The sequence below is a fragment of the Rousettus aegyptiacus genome, unplaced genomic scaffold (assembly GCF_014176215.1).
Source record: "Rousettus aegyptiacus isolate mRouAeg1 unplaced genomic scaffold, mRouAeg1.p scaffold_m13_p_12, whole genome shotgun sequence".
NCBI lineage: Eukaryota > Metazoa > Chordata > Mammalia > Chiroptera > Pteropodidae > Rousettus > Rousettus aegyptiacus.
Window position 1 is genome coordinate 9,404,544 of NW_023416287.1, and position 16,616 is coordinate 9,421,159.

Here is a 16,616-nt window from a genome sequence, read left to right on the forward strand (position 1 = left end):
ACCCAAATTAAAGGTAAGAAAATTGGGAGGGAGGGGAGTACATCATCTGTGGTACACAAAGGGAAAAAAGGAAAATCCAGGTAGTATGCAATTAGCTATAAAAAGAGCTGATGTATCTACTAACATGTCTGTCTGCAATCGCAGTATAGTCTCCAGCTTATAACTGAGATATATGCCAAAAGTAAACTGGTGCACGGAAGACATCTTCTAATGCACAACGGTGTAACTAGTTGTTAGCACGACGGTTAAAGAGCGGAAGCTTTAGAGTCCACCAGATCTAGATCTCCCAACTCTCTCACTTACCAGCTAGGCACCCCTGGGTCAACTTAAGGCTTCTTCGAGCCATATATCTCGAGATGGGAATAACACCTCATAAGAAGGCTCTTGTGACGATTAAATGAAAATGCTTAAATTCCTTATTAGTATCACTATATAAATGTTCAAAACATAAAAACTATTAGCCAAAAGACTACTTGACACATAATATAACTTAAGGATTTCCAAGCACATTAAAATAAAAAAAAATTGGAGAAAATACAATCATTATTTTTAGTTTTTAAATGAATTCAATGTTTTATGACTTGAATTTTTATGATATCCAATTTAATTAAAGGAAATGAAGGGGGGAAAGGTAGGCCAAACTTCTGTAAAGAAAATTCAAACTTTTCTGGCCCTGGTTTTAAATCAAGTTTCACTTCAGACATGGTTCTTTTGTTGTTGCTCCTTTATATGGGGGAAGGGACAAGGTAGTAAGGCAGGCTTAGTACCTACAGAACAAGAGGGGTGGGTAGGAAAAGGGATTTGAGTCAGAATGTACCCAGTACCGTAACAACTCACCCCAGAAAGAAGTACTGCTGCCTGGTGTGGAATGTTGGCAAGCAGATCTTACGTTAATACTCAAGTATTATCGTACCACTGGTGAGAACTATTTAAAGGAGTGCTGACCCATTCATTTTGTACCCCATAACTCCAGACATCCAAAGAAACACCACCTCACCTCCAAAGTGCACAGCTGGGACTAGAAAGGTCCCCAAGTAGTCACAGCTCAATGACTGGCTTGCCTCCCAGGAACCTGAAAGGGTTCTAAAAAGTACTACATACCAGGATCCTATAAAGTATGGAACTGTTAGGAAAACTGCAGTTAACTTGTCTAGAACCAAGATTCTGCAAAGGCAATAAATAATAGTCCTAGAAGATTTCTTGGAACGGTATTTCTTACCTTTATCAAAAATAAGCTTACTCTTATCCCTTTTCATAGTTTGGGCTTTACCAATCATACATATAAAATTAAAATCACAGACATAAAAAACGAATGACACATTCCCAAAATACTATATAACTGAAAAGGAGGGGACATTAATTTTTCTACTAGAATTAACAAAAATGTGACTGATAAGAGCCACAGTATCAAAACCTACATCACTAGAAAACTAATGGGGGGAGGGTCAAATTGAGCTTTGTTAAAAGCTAGTCTGAAAAGATGTGCCTGGAGGCCAAAACAAAGGCTCAAAACTGGGGGAGGGGAGTTGACAGAGGAAAACCCAAACTAATGCTGATGCTTGGAAACACGAATGGACAAAAAGAGGACACCGAATGCTATGAACGTGTCTTTCTTTTTGCTGTTGAACATAGAAGGTGTCAAGGACTCTACTATTAATCATATTAAACTCATTGTTCTTTCCATGCTGCTGCAGGCAATGCTCCAAGGGACCTCCCTCCTCTGTTCCCTAAAATCCTAGAGATGGGGATTCACAGTCTTTGGAAAAAGCTAGCGAGCTGTTGCCCACTCATCTTCAAAGCACTACAGAATAAGTTTGTTCACCAATTAAATTTCAGGGTACTTAAAGGTTACCCAATATTGGTGTAAATTTAACATCCTTTTTCAGGTCAAAGTATTTATCAAGTGATAAATACATCATCCTTTGTCAAAACTGTAACAATGGATTTTATTTGCATCAGTCAACTGAAACCAATCTGTAGCTATACTGAAAGGGAAAAAATAGATGTAAATTAAAAATCATCTGAAAATTTTAAATCGTATAGAAATGTTACTTTCTTTAAAGCTGTATAAACAATGCATTGAAATTTTTTTTACTATTTATTACTTAATCCACTATTATGTGTTCGAATAAAAATGTATTTGGTACCCCAGAGGACATAGGTAATACAATAATGACAAACTTTTTAAAATACCAACATCTTTTTGACAAGGGGGCAGGAATTATTTCACATTACAGCATATGCATGTCTAGTAAAGTAAGGACAGGGTTAAAAAGACTGACATGTATTACCACTTCTCCTATGATATACAGGGCCTAGCTGATTTATAATAATTTGTTCTACATCATCATTTAATAAAATATAATATATGCTTAGTACTATATGGAGATAACCTGAAAATTTAAATGATGCAGTAAAAACGGGAGCCTTGGTTTCAGAAAATCCTAGGTTTTGGAAGTCCAGCTTCTTGAAGTGACCTTGTGTAAGACATTTAATTCAATTAAATGCTTGCTGTGTACCTATTAGATGCCAGGCACTGCACTGGCAGTCAGAAGTATAAGAAAAATATGGTTCTTGCATTAATTAAGAAAGAAGCAAGTATAAATAGCTACTATAGTTCTCGAAATGAAAACTATGTCCGTTCACAGTAAGGATTTGCTGAGCATCAATGTGCTACACTGCCAGACACCAGGGATCCAAGGAAGTACCAGAAGTTGAAGATATAGAGTCCAATAATAATATTAAAGAAAAAAACTGCCCTTGCCTTTGTTTAAACTGTAAAGCACTATTTAAATGTGAATGCAAGACAAATCCAAAACTGTTTACCTCGGCAAAGAGATTAATGAAACTTAAATGTTCAGATAATTTCTACAATTATTTTCCATAGTTATCACAACTAAAACGCCATTTGAGTTTATAATAAGACAAAGGCAAGGAAGAAAAGACTTTTGTAAAATGTTAGCCAATTGCATAAAAATTACATGAGACATAGAAAACATTAATGGGGTGTATATATAAAGGCTGCTGAAAATGAAAGCTATTTTTAACTCAACATACCCAGGAAATTACGCCATACATTTTGCTTACACAACGATACTAACCACTGATGAACAATGGCAGTAAATATAACCATTCTGCATTTTTAAAATTACCTTGAGATTAAGGAGAAAACTAAAAAATCCGGTTGGCAGACCAGTTTATTAACGGGCCCCACATCTTTGGCTGAGTTGGAGTCAGTAATGACACGGTTGCTAACACAGGCATGCGAGCGAGCGAGGCGCTTGCCGGTGCTTGCTCAGTGTCCCTCTCCCCCCTCTCTTGGAAAAACTGCATGCAGTGCTGCACGATCACACAAAATAAATACAGGAAAGGGGGTGGGAGCGCTGGGTGGGGAGGTGAGTGCAGCGCTGGGCTCCACCAGTGGACAGCGTTCCACAAGAATTGCTACAGGGTCAAAAGTTTACAGTGGTTTCAATTTCACCTTTTAGCAACCAATCAGGAAACAGAGACTGCAAACTGACCCCTCAGGCTGCAAATGAACATTAACTCATTGGCTACCAGGATTGCATATATTCCTTTTCTTGGAAGGCTTTCCTTTCCCTTTTCCTTTTTTTTTTTTTTTTTTTTTTTTGGAGGGGAGGGCAGAAGGCAAGAACATTTTAAGTTCAAGGTGACCATCTTATTTAACACCATGCATTTTAAACATGTATTTGAGAAAAGAAATAATGAAGTAATTATCATCTCCCTCCTTGAAATCGGTTTCTTTATCCTGTAGTATCTAACAAATAAATCATTAATGCTAGTATCAAGACAAAGAGTGAACTTAGGCAGGTTAAAGAGACAGACTTATCTTCATAGGTTGCAATTCTAAGAACAATTTATAATATGATGGAAGATAATGGATGGTTGTGTATCCAGTAAATGCTTTAAAAACAACACAAAAAAATTTAAAGTTTGCATCTATACCCCAATTTTTTATTTGCATAGGTTCCCCACCTCCTCTCCAAATCATAATAAACATGTAACATGCTTGTCCTTTTCATACTGTACATCTACCTAAATGCAAGTACAGCTCCTAAGGTTTAAGCTTTCTTTTCCTCTATTTCTTCTCTCTAAACACCAGTACCCAGGAGTGATCCCGTATATAATAAACTTAAGAGTCAACCCTTTGGTAATAGATCCAACTGCTGTCTAATTCATTTTTATGTAAATTTCTTCCAAATGCAGAAAACATCAGTAAACTAATCCATCAAATACTCTTTTCAACATTCTTTATTTAATATTGAACAAGGTTAAAATGAAGATCTGTACTATACACACCTTAACTATCCTACATTTAAAAACTAGATTTCTTTGAAGCATTCCATAATAAAAGTAAAATATTTATATTAAACTGCTCTATCAAAATGATCGATCGGTTAAATCCTAAATAAGCATATCTGTGAACTTGTGGTTAGCAATATTTCTCATTAATACAATAGGTAGTCGAATTTCAGCAGGCTTATTGACTTAAATGTACGGTTATATTTAGAAGCTGCTGTAGGCACTACTACTGCCTAAGAAAATTATTTCACGTAGGATTTCATTTTCTTACCCAAATCAGCAAAATAAGACACCACAGGTATTTCTGGATACCCAAAGATTACCAATATACAAAATTGCCTTATTTAATATATAAATGCTAAAGGATCCCAAAATAAATTCACAGTGCATAAAGTTACCATGGCAATTTAATGTCCGTCAGTGGTTAATACAATAAATATAGAAACTTGATGCTGATATAGGTAGGTCTCTTTTAATTTAGCATTTTAAAAAAAAAAGTAATTTTCTGGTAAAAACTCCCAAACCTTCATGGTTTAAGTTTATGCATACGTGTCATAAAAAAGTCTATACTCTTAAAATCTAGGTTTTTTTTAAACATGACTTACGGAAATTTTTTTTTTTTGGGTATATAATACGTTAAATTAGAAGAGTCTTCTGTGTATCTTCTTTTTACAAGATGGCCTCATTTTGAAAGAAAATGGATGCGATAAAATTTTACATCAAGTCAGCATGTTAGCAAGAAGCTTTTTTGTGTGTTCTGAATTTGATTAATACAAGCCAAGGTCACTTCCTGAAAGATGCCTACCACTGCAGCTGCAGGCAAACTAGGCTCTAGCGTTAGGCTGGGGGAAGGGAATGGGTGATGGCGTTATTAACACCGAGACAGGCTCCCATCTCCACCAGCAGCTGTATAAAGAGGGGGGAACAGGAAGATCCCAGAATTCCTGGCATATAAAGATTAAAATATTTCTACCCCTTGATATTTAAAAACAAAGTTAAGTCAGTATAATACTCATGTCAAAATTATATCAAAGATATCTTCGCTGCTACAATACATTGAAACATTTCACTTAATACTATACAAATCATCTAGTACCAGACATCGAAGTAAACTTAGCATTCAACATAATACCACCTGTACTTGCTATGCAAAACACCTACAAAAGAAGATACAGGTCCTTAAAGAAAAGAGAATGAGATTCAAATTTCTCTTACCTAAAATCAATGGTGGCATAAAAGTTATGAAAGTAGAAATCCGAAACATAAAAGCCTATATTGCAAAATATGTGCAAATTCTGTACTGAAATTTAATTTTCTTCTCACAAATATTAATATGAATGTCATTTCTGTGCTCAAAAGACATCATCAAAACATACATTATCAGTAACTAGAACAAATTCTCTCCTTGAATAATTAATAATAGCAAGACTTAATTGAGCAGTTACTATGTACAGACAGGAAACCATACTAATTTGCTTAGCCTGTCAGCTTTGAGGCTCTATATATATTTCAACTAACTGGATAAAATATTAGGCAGAACCAGAAAATCTGTATGTCCCTTGTAATTTTCTATTTATAACCTTGGATAAATTCGATTAATTTTGTGTTCCTCATTTTCCTACCTACCAAAAGGGAGTTATGCTTAAACTATGACATTCCACAAATACATATAATACAGAAAGCATCTCTGTATTGTTAATGGTTATATAACAAACACAAAACTTGGCCTTTTTTAATTGTCAGTATGTTCAAAGCCATTATATTTCTATTTTCTGCATAAATTGAGAATATAATTTTGTTCCTTATGCTCCCCATCCTTTTATTGTGATTGAAGTTTGAAGGTTCAACAACAACAACAACAAAAACACGAAGATATTAGATGCTCAAGTTCAAACAAACTGATATTGTATGACTTTTTTTAAAGCCTTTTACCTTTCAATGATTGGCAGGAAAGGGCTATTATTTAATGGGCAGAGAGCTTTCAGCATACATAAAGGGCTTTCTAAAATCAGTTTAGGAAAAGGAAGGCAACCAGTACAAAACACTGTAAGTCCCTAAATTCAAAGAATCTAGTGGCTGGCAAAGGAAAGCATTCGGAAGACTTCGACAAGACCTTATCACATACCTTTGAAACAGGACAAACTCCGAAAATGGAGAAAGGGTAAAATTAAATTAGTTATTCATATTTCCCCCTCCTACCCCCCGACACCTTGTGAGGCACTGAGAAGGGATAAATTTTTCCTCAATTTCTCCAAGCCTCTATATTCTTTTTATCCAATCACATGAATTATCCCAAAAATAACTCAGAACAAAGCACATGGGTAAGCGGTGGCTAGCTAGCTTCTTGCCACAGACCAGGCCGTGAGAGGTGCAACCATCCCTCCCATCTCCAATGAAGTCAATCTTCTCCCCTGGTTTTAGCCAAATACCCAACTTGTTCTTCACCTGACAAACAAGACAAACTCAGGGCCACAGCGGCCAGCTGCCGCGCCTTCTACCTGCGCCAATGCAGCTTCTGTGCCATACACGGAACCTGAAAGGAAATACCGACTCTAAAATAAAAGCAAACAAAATATTGGCCGTCCTATCTTCTTGCTCTGTCAGAGTGATTCACAGATAAGTTTGAGAATCACTCTTTAAGATTCAATGTTTAAAAAAAAAAAATGATTGAAATATTTCCTATGGCATCAAACTGAACATATAGTAATTTTTTAAACAGAATGTCTCACTTATTGGATAGCCACAGTACTATACCATATAAAATGGTATTATTAATCAGTAATAATGTAACTATACCACATACTTACTCTTTTAAAAGATATTAGACTATAAGCTTCAACCATACCTCTCAAGTGAAAAAGCTAATGTGCTGTCATTACAAGGGCCTAGCACAAGGTTCACAGTATGTATAAATCGTCCATTCACTTCACAAATGTTTGCTGATATTATACCATATTCTACAGTACTGTTATTCCAAGTTCTGTGGATATAAAGGTAAACAAGACACAAGGCCCTCACGAAGTCCTTAAATTCACAGAGCTTAGACCCTGGGTGTAGCAAAAGGAAATGCTCAGAGAAGTTCAAAAAGTCCTAAGCATATGTCTTTGAGATGGGGTAAATCCCAAAGATGGACAATGGATAAAATCACAGAGCTTACATTTTATTCAATATTAACAAACAACAAATAAACAAGGTATTTCCCGAAAGTGATAAGTGCCGTAAAGGAAATAAATAGGGTGATATGATATAGAAAGGGAGGGAAAATAGGAAAAGTTAAGTAATTTCAGGTCAGAAAAGGGCTCCCTGAGGATGAAACAGTTAATCTGAGGGCTGAAAGGAACCAACCATGCGAAGAGAGTTCCAGACGGACTGCACTGTATATGACAGCACTAACAGAGAGCTGACTAATAATGGTTAATTTCATTATCTATTTTATTATCATTAAGTCCAACAGTCTCAACCTTCTTCCCCGTTTCTACTCTGGGACCCACACTGTAGACCCACGGGAACTTGAAAATTATGTGCGAACCTGTTTTAAAATATGCTTCATTTTAAAAGTTAAACTTAATAAAGTCAATGAAAAGAACCGTATTTAAAGCCAGCACACAACATAGCTTTCTAGGAAGTATTAGTAATGAATGGGGCAAAGGAGTGTTATTTTAAAAAATGCTCATTCAATGGATTTGGAGGAAAAGGGCAGGTTCAAATTCCAGCTCTCCTGTTAACTGCGTTGCCACCATCGCACATTTCTCCCTCTATAAGATAAGGAAGACACCTCTTGCCCTACCTATCTCAAATCGCAGTTACGAAGGCCGAATGACTGATATCCTCGCTGCCACCAACGCTGTCAGGAAAAGCCGGACGAATGGGTGCAAAAAAACATACAGCCCATACTCTCGGAACCTCACGCCTGAGTTTATTCTTGTTCATTTCTGGCTTATTATAAGGCGTGTACTTGGCTTCTCAATCGCATGGCGAACCAGAAGGGAGAGAAGATGAGAAGCAGTAAGGACTGGCAGCAGGAGGAAAGTACGGCTAAGTGGCCGCAAACAACAGCGAAGGAAAAGAGTTGAGAAAACAGGGGGAAAATCTTAAAATTAAAGTGGTGTAGACACTAGCGTCTTTCAGGCTCAAGAGAAATAATCCTGTTTAATTCAGGAGGTATGAGAGGTGTCACCCAAAGCCTCTTCCACACACCACCCCCCCACCCGCCAAAAAAAGTAATAGTAATGTTCCCCATGTCCTGAACCATCAAGAAAAGATTAAATACACTTAGCATACTGCTTGAAAATGAGAAGTTCGAATACACTTACTTACAGGTTTTCATTTCCTAGGGTTAAATTTTTTTTGTACGTGTTATGCCTTAATGGTCGTTTTGGCTATGGGCACTTACTAAGGGCTCCTCTATCCCCAGCTGCTCCCCAGGGTGGAGCTAAGAAGGCAAGCAACAAAGGTTAGAAAACCATGGGAGTTAGATGATCAACAACGGGGAGTCGGAGTTAAAGTAAGAGAGGGCTTCCCCTAAGTACAACACAAAATCTAGAAGCCTGAAAAGGGCAATACATTTTAAAAAACATATTTTTATACATTCCAAATACCAAAAATGAAAACAAAAAACAAAAACCCACCGTAATCAAAGTTAAACATCAACTAGACAAATCTGGTACAATTTGAGCACCATAATAATGGTAAAGGGTTATAATCTACTGAATAAACAAAAAATTCATGAATCTACAATAAAAATGTATATATAAAGAGAAAGCTCTTCCAATAAAAAGCAAACTCGCAAATGTAAAAGGATTGATGAAAAATCACCATTTGGCAAAATCAGAATAATTCATTCAGGAGGCAAGAATCATCAATGGAAGCTAAAACTAGTGGGTATAAGTTTAAGGAGTAATAGGATATTTCCATAATTACAGACTCAAAACCTTTAAACCTCACAGGAAACTTTACAGTATCTTCCTACAAACCTTACAATGGAGAAAGTAGACACCACCTCAACCAAATGGCCAAAGTTAACACCAGCAATAATGGAACTAATCGACAACATGTGCCTCCTGGTTGGTTGGATAGACTGAGACGAACACGTCGCTTCTAGGATATTCCTCCGCCAAAAGTGCAGAACCTGAACCTAAACATGAGAAAGCACAACACTAGCACATATTGAGGGACTTCCACAAAATAACTGACCTGCAGTCTTCAAAAGTATCAATGTCATGAAACACAAAGACCAGAAACCATCCCAAACTAAAGACAAGAGACAGACCTGAATGCGATGCGTGCGATCTTGGATTTTCCTTCTCTCTCAGGGACGTTATTTGAATAACTGGTAAGATCTGAATAAGATCTACAGAATAGATTATTGTATCAATAATAATTACGTGATTTTTATAGTTGTAGTGTGATAATGTAAAAGAATTCCTTGTTTTGAAGAAATATATACTAAAGTATTTAGGAGTAAAGTGGCATCATGTCAGTGAACTTTTAAATGAATCAGAAAAGAAAAATTTTTTAATGATAGGAGAAAGCAAATATAGTAAAATGCTAACATTTAAAGATGAGTGAAAGGTACCCAGGAATCCTTCATATTAGTCTTACAACTTTTCTGTAAGTCCCAAATTAAGGAGAAATAAAAAATAATTTAAAAGGTAAATAACAAACTGGGAGAAAACATCTGCAGTGTGTATAAACAGACCAGGAATAAAAATTCATGAATTATTATTATTTTTTTTTAACAAATGGCCCCAGGGATAGAGATCGGGGGACGGGGAAGAAGGGGAAGCAAGGCCCCAGCCTCACAATCTCTCCTCACCCACCCCTTTCCCCCATATATATTTATAATCTATATACAAGCCCCAGGGTGGCGTGGGGGAACAGGGAGAAAGGAGAATGCCCTCAGCAGGGTGGGGACAACTCAGGCTCCTTATCCCCTCCGGACCTTCAGAAGGGAACTGAAGCCAGGCAAAGACCTTCCAGCTGGGAGAGTACTTGATGACCCGGGTCCCCCAAGGCTGCTGCTCAGTTTCCAATAATCCTGGAATGGCTTTCTTTCTACTGGGTGCAGCTCTGCTCGCCCCAAGCTAGGGGGAAAGAAGCCCTTTCTTACAGATTAGTAAGAAAAGACAACAAAAGGAAAAATGGACACAGAATCAGAATAGGCAGGTTGCAGTAAAAATGCCCAATAAACGCACGCAAACATGCGCACTCCTCCAAGGGCTGGGGACATGTAAAATAATTTTAAGCACGTATCCTTTAGGCTCAACAAGGCCATGGCTAGGGATATAGCACAAGTACATTAAGATATAAAAGATGTGCATAAAGATATTCAATATAACATCCTATAAAAGAGCAAATAAGGGAGGAAGGAACAACTAATGAGCATCAATCAATAGGGGAATATACGACTTCATGCGAGTTCTTTGAGGTGAGAGATTTCAGTATATCCTGTTCATTGATATTCTCCCCAGTAACTGGTATATGGCAGGTATTCAACATATATTCACTGAATTAATGGATAAATGGTTAAATAAAGAAGATCCAAAAATGGTATATGACATAATCATTGAAAAAATGCATATCTACATATATAATTACCTAAAAAAATGTTTATGAAGCTGAAAAAAAATTTGCAGACAACATATAACATGTTTTAAAGTGAGAACATGTCTACACAGCTATATCAGCCTACACAAGGAAAAGTAGGGAAAGGTAGATACAATTCTGATAATTAAATTGATGGAATGCTTGTTAATTGTATTTTTTCAAGAGGTGGTGTTACAAATAACTGCATGTCATCAGTATTTTAAAATAAAAATTAAAGAAGATGCCACAAAAAAAAAATCTTAAGCTCCACAAAACATTTAACTTCTTAATGTAATATAAAAAAAATTATGAAAAATAATTAGGTAAGAGTCAAAAATATTTGACCCTGATTTTATTTCCAGGAGTCTATCCAAAGGAACTATTAGAAATGCAGACAAAGCCTGTGGTAACAAATGCTGCCATCAGCATTACTTTTATCATAAAACAGAGGAGCCTTTAAAATATTTAAAGATCTGCAACAATTACATATAAAAACAAGATGCAGAAATATATAGGAAATAAACACATAAGAGAAGAAAATTTAGGAAATGCACCAAAATGTTAACCCCCAAGATTACCAGTACCTTTTCCTACTTTAAAATTGCACCAAATTTTCCAAAATTAGTTTGTTTTGCTTATAATCACAAAATAAAAGGGACTTGAGAAGGTTGTAATTCATTTATAAACATTGCTAAACCTTGTTTTACATTTGAAATACAAAATCCTAACTCTTTTCCAAAGCTAGATCACAAGTCCAATTCCTGGCCCTCATTTGCCAGTAAAAACAAACAAACAAAAAAAAAGTCCAGTCAGAGACTAAAAGGAAATATTTGTAAAACACATCTGATAAAGTACTTGTATCCACAATATACACAGAACTCTTAAATAACAATAACAATAAGAAATAATAACAACATAAGAAAATGAATCACCCAATTAAACAATGGCAAAAGATCTAGACACCTCACCGAAGAAGATACATAGATGGCAAACGGGCATATGAAAAGATACTCAATGTTACATGCTTTTAGTAAATTACAAATTAAAACAAAAATGAGATGCCACCACACATCTATTAGAATGGCTAAAATCGAAAAAACTGACAATAATAAATGGAGATGAGAGTAAGAAGAAACAGGAGCTCCCATTCATTGCTAGGGAAATGCAAACTGATGCAGCCACTTTAGAAGACAGTTTGGAAGTTTCTTACAAAGCTAAACATACTCTTACTATATGATCTGATAAATGCACTACTAGGTGTTTACCCAACTGAGTTGAAAACATACACAAAATCCTACACACAATTGCTTACAGCAGCAGCTTTACTTTTAATTGTCCCAAAATGGAAGCAACCAAGATGTCCTTCAATAGGTGAATGGATAAACGGTGGTACATCCATTCAATGGATTATTATTCAGCAATAAAAATGAGTGGCCAAACCAAGAAAAGAATGAAGAAATCTTAAATTCGCATTGCTAAGTTAAATAAAGAAGCCAATCTGAAAAGGCTACATACTATATGATCCCAACTACATGACATTCTGCAAAACCCAAAACTATACAAACAGTAAAAAGGCCAGTGGTTACCAGGTTTCAGGAGAAAAGGATGAAAAGGTGAAGCACAGGTGACGTTTAGAGAGGTGAAACTATTCTATGTAATACTATAATGCATTTATCAACACCTACAGAACTATAAAGAGTGAATTTTAATGCAAAATACAGACTTTGGTTAATAATACTGTATTAATACTGGTTAATTATAACAAATGTACCACATGTTAACAGGGGAAATTGGGAGTAGGGAGAGTATATATGGGAATTCTCCACTATTTGCCCAATTTTTCTATAAATCTAAAACTATTCTAAAAAAGTCTATTAATTTCTTTAAATCATGAGAATTGCAAAGAAATATGCCACATTATCATATTAATATCTAACACTAAGTAATAACATTTTGTAATATTTTTTATAACTAAGTTGCATAAAACTTTTAAAAAATAAGATGCAGAATTTCTATATGATATGCTCACTTCTATAACAAAAAAAAAAAAACATGAAAATTCTTTATCACAGACTAATGCAGTCTCTAGGTCATTAATCCGAACAGGTTGGTTCTCAATAAATTTAAACTTAATTCAATGCGGAAAACTTTCCTTTAAAATCTCACACAACCATCGTAAGGCTTTGAATATTACCTGCATAAGAAAAAATTTTGGAAGATTTTTTCCACCAATTCAAAAACTTCAACTGCCTACTATGTACCAAGATTTATATATTATGACAGTATTTGCCTTGTCAAGGAAATTAATCTTATTTTCCAATGAAAATCTTACAATAAACTTGTTTTGAGGACTGTTAAGTAGTGGAAAATACAAACCTCAGATGTTTCCAAAATAGAATTACAGACTGTCAATGATTCACACAAAAAACTCAGAGCTATCTTACCAAGAAAAAATATAACTTGTAAAATTACTAAGTATTTTTATATTTTTGGATTAAATACAACCAGCACAAACATGTAACCAAAATGAATCAGGGAAGAAAATATTTTTATCCAGCTACTCACTCCCATTGATAACCTGACAGTAGCTGATCTCACAGAAGGAAAGCAACACAGACCTTGACAATTCCTATAATGGCAAAACCTGTAAGTACCAAGTGAGAACTTAAGGTACTGCTGTTCATTACACAAATATCTTTTCGGGCACATGCATAAACAGGAAACACCACTTTTAGCACAAGTCTTGGGGAATATAAGTTTGCACATAGACAATTCTTTCAAGAACTAGAGTGGAAAAGTATGTTCAGGCTTTCAAAAGCAAGACATTAATAAATCTCATATTAGAACTTAAATTTCCATGGCACCAAGAGACATGTAGAGCACAAGGAGAAAACAGAGCAATAACACTTATTGTTATAGTTATAGTATTGTTAGAGTACTATAAAAGTGTTAATTACAGTAATAACATGTATTAACTTATCAGGAAAAGTATCTCATTGCACAGATAAGGAAGGACTCCAAAAGCTGTGACCTGACCAGTCCGATGAAGCACAAGATTCCATTTGTGACAAGTGGGAATTCCTATGAAAAAATATCCTGGCAAGATTTAAGCCAATCTGCTGATATTTAGCTACATCAGAAACATTAATTAGATTCATTCTGCCAAAACCCCAGCAAAAACTTAATTCTATAAGTCCTATGTTAACATTTTAAATAGAAAAAAAAAAATGGTCATTAAAAAAACCACTTGTATACAACTTTCTAATCACAATCATCTTTCTTATCAAATATAAGCAACAGAAAGTAGCCCCAAAATAATATTCAAAAATAAGACCTCGAATTCAATAATACTGAATAGGTGCAATTACTTAGCATCTAACAGATTCCCTAACCAAGAATAGCCCAAACTAAACTTGCATCCTTTCAAATCACCTAGTATTTGTTTATCCTTATATTAAAAAGGTTCCGTGATACCTAATGTAATCTGCCTGAAATCTTTCAGCAACCACATTATTTACCAAAAAGTTTAAACCATTTTTTAAACCAGAACTATTTTGTTGGATATCATCTTACTGTTTATAGTCATTAAAAAATACTTGCTCAAAAAGGATTTATTCAGTGTTTCCCTAAACACCAGACTGGAATCTAGATCAAGAAAATCTGGGTAGCCTCACACACTAGCTGACCTTTATTAGATGAAAGATTGTGTTTTGTATACAATCTAATCCCAAACAACTTTTTTGTCACTCCAATTATTTTCATTCACCATTTTGAACCTAGGGAAACTAATGGTTTGACTCATTTTAAACTAGATCCTACCATAAAGAGAAGAAACAAAACATTTACTAGAATTCCAGGATATAAAAAGGCTGTGTTTTGTATACAATTGAATCTCAAATAACTTTCACCCTTTGTGTCTCTCCATTTTCATTTACCATTTTGAACCTAGGAAAACTAATAGTTCGAATCATTTTAAAATAGATTCTACCATAAAGAGAAGGAATTAAAATTTACTAGAATCCTAGGGCACACAGCATTTCACTGTCCATGGATAAGTAAACTAATGCTCAAGGTCTCACAAGTGATCAAACGGGGATTAATTAGAACTCAGGAGAGCCTGAATTCCAAGTTCATGGTTTTTGTACTACCCTTTCCCCAAATTTTAATTGTACTAATCACTGTGGTTGCATAAATTTTTATTCTAAAATTACCCAACAGCAACTATTTAGCAATTTTGGAGAGAAGAGGCAACACAGGTAGAAAAAAGGTATCCAACAACTACCTAAAACTCAGCTTCCATTATGTAACCTGGGTATTTTAGAGTATAGTTTCATCCCCTATTTTTTCATAATAAGGACTCTTGGGTCCAGAAAACCATTAGAAGGTCCGATCTTGCCAGAATCAGAACCCCAACCTCCCTGCCCCATGCTCTCTGTACTTCCATTATCACTCCATTTGCTGCAGAGCAGCGGCTATTCAAATGTGGTCCCCAGACCAGCAGCACCAGCATCACCAACACCAAGAAACTTAGAAATGCAAATTCTTGAACCTGTACTACAATAGTAAATTCTGAAGGTAAGGGCCAGCAATCTGTGATTTAAGCATCCAAGTGATTCTGGTGTGCTCTTAAGTTTGATAACCACTGCTTACAGAGGAAGACTTTTTAAGACTGCCCTAAGACATATGTTCTTCAACATAAGAGTTAATCATATTTCAAAAAAGAGGACACAAATTGTGTTAATTCTCCTTTCCTACTGTCTAGAACAGTGCTTCTCAAACTTCAGGGAGCAGAATCACCTGGGAGCAGGGGGATGCTAAATCCCTGAACCCAACCTCCAGAGATTACAACTCAGTAGGTCTGGGGTACACCCCATGAATTTGCACTTCTACTGCTGCCCAGATGACACAACTACTACAAGAACAGCAGACTATAGTTTTGAGTAGAAGTGGACTTTTAAGAGCAAATCCTCTTAAAAATCTTACATATACCAACTTGAAAAATACTTCCATCCTTCCTGCTTTCCCATTGAGATTCTCAATCTGATCCATGATTACTTCTTTAATTCATGACCCATTTTGTCGATTCAATCTCACTTGTCAAAATATACCAATGGGGCTAAGTTAAAGATTTAATTTATTATCTTTAGAACAAAATACCAATAAAGCCTTCAGAGGGGCTTGCATGAAATTTTATTACGGTTCAATTAAGTGTTACGTAACCACAAGAAAAAGTATCCTACTAAACATCTGAATTGAGAAGACAATTCTATCAGAAAGTCTGCCACTTAAGTGACCTTAGGGGGAAATAACTTGACAATTTGTCTTTCAACAGCATCTTATATAGGCTTATGTGGAAATTCCACACTACATTCCCTTAACAATAATAACCGGATGTTTAAAAACATGCAGAACTCAGAAAAGGAGTTTAGACTTATAAACTCTGGTCATCACCAAAATTACCTATTCTGTTCATTTACTCATACAACAAATAGTTACTACTATAGGCAAACTTGGAGACCACAAGATGCTCTTAAGAGTTCATGTCCTGCACCTCTGTCATCCTGTGGTATCATCGGTTTTTAATACTTCTCAAGTCTACCCAGTTTGTTCTAACTCCATTATTACCACCCTTTAGTAGTTCAGGTAGTAAATTTACCTGGATAACTCCAAAACTCTAACTTTATTCTCCAGTTAATCCTCAGCTGAAT

General features: G+C 35.5%; 1 protein-coding gene across 8 annotated transcripts in view; it reads right to left on the reverse strand.

Moving 5' to 3' along the window:
• The window catches only part of NCOA3 (nuclear receptor coactivator 3), a 92,859-nt gene that overhangs the window by 44,961 nt on the left and 31,282 nt on the right, over positions 1-16,616 (reverse strand). Inside the window, exon 1 of one of the 8 annotated variants that reach the window (XM_016121173.2) lies at positions 3,153-3,589. The exons of the other annotated variants lie outside the window; for them this stretch is intronic. The gene's annotated coding sequence lies outside the window, so the exon portion shown is untranslated. Of the gene's footprint in view, positions 1-3,152; positions 3,590-16,616 lie in introns of those variants that run through there. 8 annotated transcript variants of the gene reach the window in all.